We start from the raw sequence: 11,275 nt of genomic DNA on the forward strand, positions 1-11,275 counted from the left end.
TCTAACGATCAGTGACATCGAGTTTTTTTCATATGTTTGTTGGCCACATGAATATCTTCTTTTGAGAAGTGTCTGTTCATGTCCTTTGCCCACTTTTTAATGGGAGTGTTTGTTTTTCTTCCTGTAAATTTGTTTAAGTTCCTTGTAGATTGAGTTATTTTTTTTTTAAGTCTGCCAAATAAGGGTCTGGCATAAAGTGCCTTCTGATGTGGTTCCCCAAGAAAGATACTACCTCACTTCTGTGGTGTGATAAGTGTGATATAATAAGAAACATATGTATTTGTTCTCTGCCCCTAGTTCCTAAAACAGCTCCCCAAACCCTGGGAATCTCCCGAGTGATAAGAATGTCTTTTGTATGCCATTGAGATGACTGGTGGCTGGAGGCCCCTAGATAATTTCAGCATAGGGGCTGGTCACAGGAAAGATCCAGCCATGATTAGGGGGTTGGAACTTTCAGCCCCAGGCTGAAGGTTGAGTCTCTCGCCAAAGGCCAATGAGGTAATCCATCATGCTTACCTAATGAAACCTCCATGAAAACCCGAAAGGACTGGGTTTGGAGAGCTTCCAGATTGCCGAACACCTGGAGGTGCTGGGAGGATAGTGCGCCTGGAGAGGGCATGGAAGCTCCCCCATACCTTGCCCCGTATATATCTTCCATCTGGCTGCTCTTCTGTATCTTTTCTAATATCCTTTATAATAAATGAGTAAATGTAAGTAAAGTATTTCCCTGAGTTCCATGATCTGTTCTAGCAGATTAATTAAACCTAAGGAGGGCATCTTGGGAACCCTGATTTATAGCTGGCTGGTCAGAAGCTTAGGTCACAACCTGGGGCTTGTGATCGGCATCTGAAGTGGGGTGGAGCACTGTGGATCTGATGCTATCTTCAGGTAGATATTGTCAGTATAGCATTGAATCATAGGATGCCCAGATGATGCCCACTGGAGAAAATTGGTGGTTGGTGGGAAGAAATCCTGCACGTTTTGGTGACCAGAAATGAAGCATTCTCTGGTGAGTGTGAGAGTAGGAAAAATACTGGCTTTTCTTATCTCTTGCAAAATGGTATTCTCACCAAAAAGGCAGAACCTGACAGAGAAACTGTCAGACAAAACCAAAATGAAAAACAGTCTACGAAATAATTGGCCCAGAGTCATAAAAAATGTCAATGTCATAAGAGACAATAACATACTGAAGAACTGTGCTGGATAAAAGGAAACTAAAGAGACATGGCAGCCAAGTGAAATGCATGATCTTAGATCCAGTACTGGGTCACAGGTGAAGATTGCTACAAAGCATTTTACCTGGGACATTTTGTGAGATTTGGATCTAGCCTAAGGATTATATAATAGTATTATATTAATGTTAAATTTCCTGAATTTGATAACTATATTGTAGTTATGTAAGATAACATGTTTTCTTATAAAATACATGTTAAAATGTTTGGGGGTAGTGATGTATGCAACTTACTCTAAAAAGGTTAAGAAAAAAATGTGTGTATAAAGAGAAAGTGACAAAGCAAAATGTTAACCATCACTAACAGCTGGTGAATGTGGATAAAGGGAATACATGGGTGTTCTTTGTACTACTCTTGCAATTCTTCTGCAAGCTTAAAGGACTGTTATCAAAAATATATAAAGAGCTCTTAAAACTCAACAATAAGAAAATAATCCATTTTATAATGGGCAGAAGACTTGAACAGAAACCCCACCAAAGAAGATATATGCAGATGACACATAAGCATATAAAAAGTTGCTCAACGCCATACGTCATTAGAGTTGCAAATTAAAACAACAAAGGGATACCACTAAACACCTGATAGAATGGCCAAAATGCAAAACACTAACAACGCCAAAGGCTGGCAAGGATGTGCGGCAACAGGAACTCTCATTCATTGCTAGTGGGAATGCAAAATGGCACAGCCACTTTAGAAGACAGTTTGGCAGGTTTGTGTGTGTGTGCAAAACTAAACATACTCTTATTCTTTGATCTGGCAATTGCACTCCTTGGTATTTACCCAGATTAGCTGAAAACTTATGTTCACACAAAATCCTGCACACAGATGTTTATAGCAGCTTTATTCACAATTGCCAAAACTTGGAAGCAATCAAGATGTCCTTCAGTGAGTGAGAGGATAAATAAATTATGGCACATCCAATCAATGAAATATTATTCAGCACTCAAAAGCAGCTATCAAGAAAAGAAAAGACATGGAGGAAACTTACACGCATGTTGCTAAGTGAAAGAAGCCAGTCTGAGAATGTTACATACTGAACAATTGCAAATATATGACGTTCTGGGAAAGGCAGAACTATGGCAAAACTAAAAAGATCAGTCATTACCAGAGGTTAGTGGGGAGTGGAATAATTAGGCAGAGCACAAAGGATTTTTAGGTCAGTGAAACTATTCTATATGATGCTATAATGATGAGTACATGTCATTATCAATTTGTCAAAATCCATATAATGTACAATACCAAGAGCAAACCCTAATGCAAACTATGGATTCCAGGTGATAATCATGCATCCAGGTAGGTTAATTGATTGTAACAAATGTTCTACTCTTCTGTGGGATGTTGATGGTGGGGAGGTTGTGCTTGTGTGGAAGTGGGTGGGTATGTGAACTCTGTACATTCTGTTCAATTTTACTGTGAACCTAAACCTGCTCTAAAAATTAAAGCCTATTTTAAAAACAGGAAACTTTAGCCTCTTACTACACTCCCATTAAAGGGATTAAAGAAAAAAATAACAATACTAAGTGTTGGTGAGGATGTGGAGCAACTGGAACTCTTACACATTGCTGATGAGAATTAAATATTGGACAATCACTTTGGAAAACAGTTTGTCAGTGCCTTTGAAAGTGAAACATACACCTGCCCAGTGACCTAACACTCCCACTCCTAGATATTTCCCCAAGAGAAACAAAAACTTTTGTTAACACAAAAATCTGTATATGAATGTTTATAGCAGCTTTATTTATAATTGCCAAAACCTAGAAACAACTCCAGTGTTCTTTGGTAGGTGAATGGTTAGACATCCTGTGGTACATCCATTCAATGGAATACTACTCAGTGATAGGAAGGAACTTCCAGTACTTTCAAAAACACAGATGAATCCCAAGTGCATTGTACTAAGTGAAAGAGCCCAGACTCAAATGGCTACATATTGTGTGATTTCATTTATATGACCTGCTGGAAAAGGCAAAACTGTATCCAAAACTAAGCCCTATCACTTTAGGGTGAGAGAAAGCATTGACATCTTGACTGTGGTGGTGGTAGTTACATAACTTTATGTGTTTTTCAAAACTCATAGAAGAGAACATTATTAAGGGTGAATTTTACCGTGTGTAAATTATACCTCAACTAAGCCAACAAATCAACTTGAGTTTCTCCTAGAGCTCTGTGACCCGGCTCAGAGACCTGCAGTGAGGAATGGGAGCCTTGTTTGTCTCTCCCATTATCTATTCTGCTTCTTTGAATTGGCTCCGGGTTGAGAGGGGTTTGGGGGAGATACAGGCAAGTGCAAGGTCTGCTCTGAATGGAGTCATTGTAACCTGGTGTTAGACTCCCCTAGGTGTCAGATGCCCAAACTCTGGCCCTTGCTTTAAAGGGACAAACATTTTTTGGGTTGTGTGCAGGCTTCTTTGTTGGTCTCCTCCAGCTGGTTCCGGGGCTTGGGTGACATATTCCCCAAGACCACCTGTGCCTGTCCCCTTCACTCTGGCTGAGGGTGCTTCTGTAGGGGTCCCCTTCTCCTGGAGGGCAGACTTCTTGGGCAGGGATCTTTCATGATGACTGACACTTGGATACCTTGCACTGTTTCTGGTTGGTAGCACAGGAAACATTTCTCTCTTTTGCACCCTGCAAGCACAGGCTGCTCCCATGGCAGCCCTCACCCCTCATGCTACCACCAGGGATAGCTCCCAACAGCTTTTTCTCTTTAGACTTTTCCAGGGGAGAGGTGTGTCAGGTTCTGTTTCCCCCAAGCTCCAGGGAAGCCCCAGTCTCTTGGCTTGAGTTATGTGGGGTGAGGCATAGCACTGAGGTGACTCTCCCCACGGAAAACCCCTGCATCCATCCTCCTCTCCCGAGTCAGTGCCTGTTCCGAGGCTGCTCTGAGCCTGTATGAGGGCATCACAATCTGCCCAAGTTCTGCTGGATTGTGTCTGGTGCTGCTTTTGAGGCTCTGGGGTACAGCAGGAGTTCTGAGACCGGAAAGTCCCATTTCACATCTTACTACACATAAATATTATGTTATTTTAACAAAACTGGGATTTTACTACGTATATCACCATTTTATAACCTGCTTTTTCGCTTCATACTATGTATTGAGCATCTTTCCATGTCAGTAGACTGCTACATTCATATCATTTTAAATGAGTGATTAATATCACTTATATAAATATACTAAAACTTATATCCATCCCCAATTGTTGGCTGTTTTAGGTTGTTTCTAATTTTAGATGATTATGTTTAATAATGTTATATTTGGGGTGAATTTATGTGAAGCTGATGAAAGGACCCCATTTGCACGAGTCCCTTTCAAATGCCTGGGAGTGATCTAGCAATTTTATATTCATAATTTTGTATTCTTTGTGTTATAGGGGCCCCCTAAATTGTATAAACTTCAGGCTCCACAAAAACTGGATGTGTCCTTGGCTATGACAAACATCTTCACACTCAATTTTTTTTCTATTTTTTGGCTACGTCTTCATTTCCTTAGGATAAACTCCTAGAAACAGAATTGCTAGATTAAAGCAGATGCACATTTTTAAGATTCTTGGAACATATTGCCAAAGGGCCCTCCAGAATAGGTGATTTCATTTACACTCCCACTCTGCCTTGAATGAGAACAACCACAACTGGGGCGGTTTCTAAGGGATTGTGTTTCCTTGTTATTGTGACTTGGTTGTAGCTGACATTCCCACCTTTTCCCGAAAGTAGAGGTTTTGATCTGAGATCCACGGGATCTGTGGGTAGAATTCTTGGGGTTTGTGAACCTGGTGTAGAAAAAATTACATCTTTATTTTCATCATTAGCTTCTCATTGTAATGTAATCATTCTTTCCATCTTGAATGTAGACCACGAATCCCCATAGTATTCACAGTACAAATGACTTTAGCAGTCCTGTAACCAACAGAAATCACACGTTTTCCTGCCTTGTTACAGATCTCTCAGAATATCATTTATGCTCATCGGTGCTTCAAAATTATGGTAGTTATTAGACTTGCCACTAGATCTTGTTATGTAATGTGCTCATAAAGAACATGTACTACTAAATCACAATTTATTTTTTAATATTTTGATAAACAGTCAATAGAATTGGTTTCCTTTGTAATCATGTGTGTTTTTTATTTTATGAATTTTAAAACCTTATCCTGAAAAGAAGTCCTTAGGCTTCACCAGACTGCCAAGGCATAATAAAGTTCAGAACCCTTATTGTATGGGTCAACTCACGTATCTTTAAAACTTACTGAAGGAAAGGAATTAAGCTTTCATGAACCCATGCCTGGAGCCAGGCCCTAGGGGTACATGCTGGGGGTACAGAAGGGGCAGGATGACCTCTGCTTTTGAGGAGCTCATAGTCTAGGTGGGACATGCAATTTCACAGCTCCTGCCACTCATTGTCCTGTGGGCTGAGGGCCCATTTTCTCAGATCTTTCAGGATTTTAAGAAAAATTAGAAATTCAGATTTTTATATGTTCCCATGTAAAACAACTGTTACAATTTTTATATGTTGGCAACTAATCAAAATTTTTATAAACCACTATGTGGGCCAAATAAAGCATGTCTGAAGGCTAAATCTGGCCCAAAGGCCACCAGTTTTCAACCTTTGCTCTAGGAAAGCTGAATTCCAGTGAGGGTGGGACAAATTCATTCTGTGGAACAAAGCAACAGAGAACCCGAGCACCCCCACCCATACCCTACTCTGCTCCTGTAAACCAGGGAGACAGGGAACTGGAGTTTTGGCTTTGAGAAGAGAGGAAATGAGAGAAGAAACTCTATTGTGGGCAGTGGGATTTCCTGTAACCTGGGTGCAGGCCAGGTGAGGAGAGACATGGCTGAAGGTAGATGCTACTGTAGTGAGAGTGTCAAGGGAATTGTGGGAACAATGAGGCAATTAAATTATTGTATATCTAGAAAACCTCAGAGCCTCTAGCAAATAAGATAAAATAACTGCAAAAGAAAAACCTATTTGAATTATTAAGAAAAAAATGATGTTATTAGATATAAGATAAATGTACAAAAACCAATTGCTTTTCTTATTTTTGACAACAAATGCATAGAAACGGAAATAGAAAAAAATATTCCCTTTATGATATTGACAAAAACTATATTCAGAAATAAATTTAACAAGAAAGATATAAGGTCTCTATGAAGAAAGGCATACAATCTTGTAGCAAGATAGAACACAAGATCTGAGGCTGGGCGTGGTGGCTCATGCCTGTAATCCCAGCACTTTGGGAGGCTGAGATGGGTGGATCACCTGAGGTCAGGAGTTTGAGACCAGCGTGGCCAACATGGCAAAACCCCATCTCTACTAAAAATACAAAAATTAGCTGGGTGTGGTGGCACACGCCTGTAGTCCCAGCTACTCAGGAGGCTGAGGCAGGAGAATCGCTTGAACCCAGGAGGCGGAGGTTGCACTGAGCCAAGATTGCAACACTGCACTCCAGCCTGGGTGACAGAGCAAGACTCCATCTCAAAAACAACAGCAACAACAAAAAGGAGAACACAAGATCTGAACAAATGGAAAGATACACCATACTCTTGGATGGGAAGACTTAATATAGAAATGTCAAACCTTCCAAAATCAATTCCAAACAGAGTGCAATGATCTTGACGTTTATATGAAGCAATAAATTCCTGAGAATAGCCAAAAAGACATGAAAAATAGTAACAGTACAAGATGACTTGTCTTGCAGGTATCAGAACCAACTCTAAAACCAATCATTAGAGTAATGGTATAGAAACAGAGAAATAGATTAGTGGAAAAAGAAAAAAGAAATCCAGAAATAGATCTCAAATATATATCAGAATTTAATATCTGACAGAGTAACCTTTTAATTACTTAATAAGCAATGCTTTCAAAATTACTATTCATTTTGAAGCAAGTAAAATTGGATGATTATTCAACTTCAAAATAAAAAACACATCTCAGGTTGGCTGGGCGTGGTGGCTCACACCTGTAATTCTAGCAATTTGGGAGGCTGAGGCAGGAGGATCTCTTGAGCCCAGGAGTTCAAGACCATCCTGGGCAACATAGGGAGACCCTCACTCTATTTTAAAAAAAAAAATCAACAACATCTCATGTTATGTAAAGATTTAAATGTAAAATAAAAAAAACAAGATAACAGTTTTGGTGGTTTTTTTTGTTTTTTTTTTTGAGATGGAGTTTTGTTCTTGTCACCCAGGCTGGAGTGCAGTGGCACTATTTCGGCTCACTGCAACCTCCACCTCCTGGGTTTAAGCGATTCTCCTGCCTCAGACTCCTGAGTAGCTGGGATTACAGGCATGCAGCACCAGGTTTGTCTAACTTTTTTTGTATTTTTAGTAGAGACGGAGTTTCACCATGCTGTCCAGGCTGGTCCTGAACTCCTGAGCTCAGGTGATCCACCCACCTTGGCTTTCCAAAGTACTGGGATTAGATATGTGAGCCATCGCACCTAGCCAACATAACAAATTTTACAAGAAAATTTAGGAGACTATATGAGCAACCTGAGTGAAAGTTAATAAAATTGAGAAGTGATTAAGGAAAAGTGAGACCTTGGAAAACATTGTAGGCCAAAAGATACATAAGCAGGGTCAATAGACAAATGAGTTATGGAAATGTGAGACAAAGTTTAAGATCTACAACATACAATAAGGATTTACAAATTAATAAGAAATAGTTAACTCAGTAGAAAAATGGGCAAAGGATAAAAATGGGTAATTCACAGAAGAGTTCATCCAAATGGCCAAAAATACAAATGAAAAGGTGCTCAGCTCCAGCAGCAGGAAAATGCAATTTAAAGTAACAATGAGAGATCGTTTTATACCCACAGCTAAAACCTGCATTTCTGGCAGGGAAGCACAGGATAAGATACTTTCATACCTTGTTGGCGAAAATGTGAAACATTACTGTTTTTTTGCAATGCAAACTTTATTAAAAGTGGATATAATATACATTAAAAATGTATAGAATATATATATCTCCATTGATTTACTTCAAGATATTCATTCCACAAGAACACAAACCCTAGAGAGTATAGGCACATGAATAGAATTTTTTGCCTCATGTTTATAGTTAAAGAAAAGATAAAGCTATTGTTCATCAATAGGTGAATGGCTGAATAAATTGTGGAATATTCACACTATGGAATATTATGTAATGTCAAAAATTATTTGAAACTTATATCAGTTTATTTGGGGGGGATTTCCTTGAAGTACTATTGCATAAAAAAAGCACAATGCAAGACAGTATAATAGAATATGATCCCATTTTTATAAAATAACAATTAAAATCTCTAATACTTGCATATGTGCATTTGCATACAATTTAAATCTGTCTGTCAGTGATTACTCAATTAAGGAGAAAACATACAGAAGGTTGGATACAGTGGGTTATCTAGGGTCAAAGGGGAGGGTAGTACAAGCTGACACGAGCAGTGTGGAAAGTGAGGAGGGAGACATTTTTGGCTCATCCTCCACCAAAAAAATAAAATAAAGTAAAATAAAAAAGCAGGGTTCTTTGGAATTGGACTCCCTCACCCTGCAGCCTAGCTAGCCCCCTCCCCACAAAATGCTTGACTCCCTTGGGCATCCCTCCCACCGCCCTATACGTGGCCTTCCATGTTTTTTCCATGATGCTATAATAGGGCAGTCAAGTCACCAAGGGGCAGGGAGGGGCCAGGGCTGGGGGGCTGCTTTCAGTGCGTGAGAAAGGACCTCAGGGTCCAGAGTTCAGGCCCCACTCTCCCCAGGCGACTTGGCAAATTCATGAGAGTGAGTGGAAGAGGCCACAGGGAGTATTAATTGACTTGTTCTCTCAACTGAAGTCCTCCTTCCGTCTTAGCTGACAGGTCACGTCCTCAGAAAGGATTCTTCTGAGTCCCACCCCTCAATGATCTTGCCTTTCACTCCCTTTCATAGCACTCATTACAATTTGCATCATTTTTGTTTGTGTGTGATTAATGTCTATTTCCCAAGCGCCACAAGAGGAGGAACGCTGCCTGTGCAGCACCCAGTATGAGATGTGGCAGGGTCCCGGCAACGCTGGCTGCTTTCAGTCATTTGCTCACTCACTCTCTCCTTCATTGACTCAATCTTTTCTGCATTTCTTTATTCATTTTTTCTCTTATTCACTCCAGAAACATGCTATTGGTCCATGCCTTTTCCCGATCTGAATCTTTCGCTTTCTAGGGTGGCTTTTTCAGAGAAGGAGGGAGTGGGGACATGATGGCAGAATTCTGGGAATGCATCCACAACTTGGGAGGGCCTAGCTGGGTGAGTTGGAAGCTCTCCAGGGAAGGAGGGAAGATTTCAGAAGGCTGGAAGTCCTGAGCAGAAGGTGCTGAATGAGGAGAGAGGAGAAAGTGATGTGATGGAGGCTGGGCCAAGCAGGCCACTCTACTCCCAGACATGCCCTGGCTCTTCCCGCTGCCAGGCCTTGGGTCCTGCCATTTGTTCTGCCTGGAAAGCCTCTTCCCATCTCCATGTGTTGAAATCCTACCCTTCCTTGCAGAGCCAGCCCAGATGTCCTCGAAGTCTTGCCTCACTTCTCCAGCTGGAAGGGCTGCTCCCTGCTGCAAACAAACTTCCCGAGCACAAAATCTGGACCTCCCTCAAGGCGCTGACCACTTCCTGGCTTGGGTTGTGGTGTGGCCCCTCTCTCCACCCCATAGACAGAGGCTCTGTCCAACTGTTCCCTGTATCCTGCAGGGCCTAGGGCCCAGCACAGAGCAGATGCCCAAGCCACTCTCGCCAAACGAATGAGCAGTGCTGAGTTGGGGAGTGGGGGCAATGATTATGACCCCATTTTACAGATGCAGAAATAGAGATGCAGCTAAGTGACGGTCTTGGCCTTGGTCCCACAGTGAGGAAGCAGCAGAACCCAGACTCAGGCCTGTGTTTCTGGTCCCAGAGGCCGGACTCTTTCCAGGGCAGCTTGGTGGGAGGTGAGGTAGGGTAGGGTGGAGTGAGACTGGATCCTGGGAACCAGCAGGCCAGGGAGAGCTAGAGTTTGGACGGCCAAGTTCAGGGAAAGCGCAGCTGGGGAGGAGCCAAGGTATTTATTATGCTTGGTCTCCAGTTCCAAACAGAGCTGATGGATGGAGCTGCTCCAGTTCCTATAAACAGCTCGGGCCTCCCTCTCCCCCACCCCGCCCTCCCCATTCTCAGGCACCACAGCCCAACTGTTTCCAGTGCAATAGGGGTGGGGGTAGAGGGAGATGACCAAGAAGAGAAGAATGGGAGACGAGGGGGAGCAAAGGAAGGGGAAGGACAAAGATAAGACAGGGTCCTAGAGGCCTGAGGAAGCTGCAGGGAACGGAGGGTGGTCAGAGAGGATTCTTTGCCTCCCCACTGGCCCCTGCTGCCGTGGACAGCCCACAGTCTGCATTCCCCTGTCCTCTCTGTGTCCCCTGGGCCTGTTCAAAAAGCCTCCTCACCACATTCTCTGAGGGCTTGTCTCAACTCCACAAGCTTCTGAGTCCTGGAGGACAGGGGCCATTCACTCAGAAAACCTTTTCTGAACTGGCTTTAGTCTGTGTTGGCTCACAGGCCCTGGGGACAGATAGGACTCCGGGTAGGACCTCCCCCCAGGACCTCCTGGCCTGGTGGGTGGGTCAGGCGACACCCGATGCTGAGGGCAGCCCAGACCTGTGGGCAGCTGGAGGAGAGAAATCCAGACAGTCTCCCCAGAGAAGGTGATGGAGGTGATACAGGCGAGGGTGGTGAAGGAGACTGTGCAGGTGGGTCGGGGGGTGAGCTGGTTCCAGCAGAGGAGGTGGGAGAGGTGCAGGAGGCAGTGCTGCCTAATGGTTAAGACTGCTGGCTCCAGAGTGGGACAACCTGGGTTCAAGTCTCATCGCTGGAGCTCAGTTCTCTAAAATGAGGATGGTAAGAGTAGAAATCTCTTCAAAGGTTGTCAGAATTAAACACGACAATGCACATCCAGTGCTCAGCATGGGCCTGCCCGGAAGTGCTCAACAATGGCCATCTCTGAGCATGTTGTGAGAGGTGGCGGGAGAGAGATGGGCCTAATGGGCTCAGTGAGCTGCCTGAAGGACAGGGGCACAGAA

The sequence above is a fragment of the Hylobates moloch genome, unplaced genomic scaffold (genome assembly GCF_009828535.3).
Source record: "Hylobates moloch isolate HMO894 unplaced genomic scaffold, HMol_V3 SCAFFOLD_11, whole genome shotgun sequence".
In the NCBI taxonomy this organism is placed as follows: domain Eukaryota; kingdom Metazoa; phylum Chordata; class Mammalia; order Primates; family Hylobatidae; genus Hylobates; species Hylobates moloch.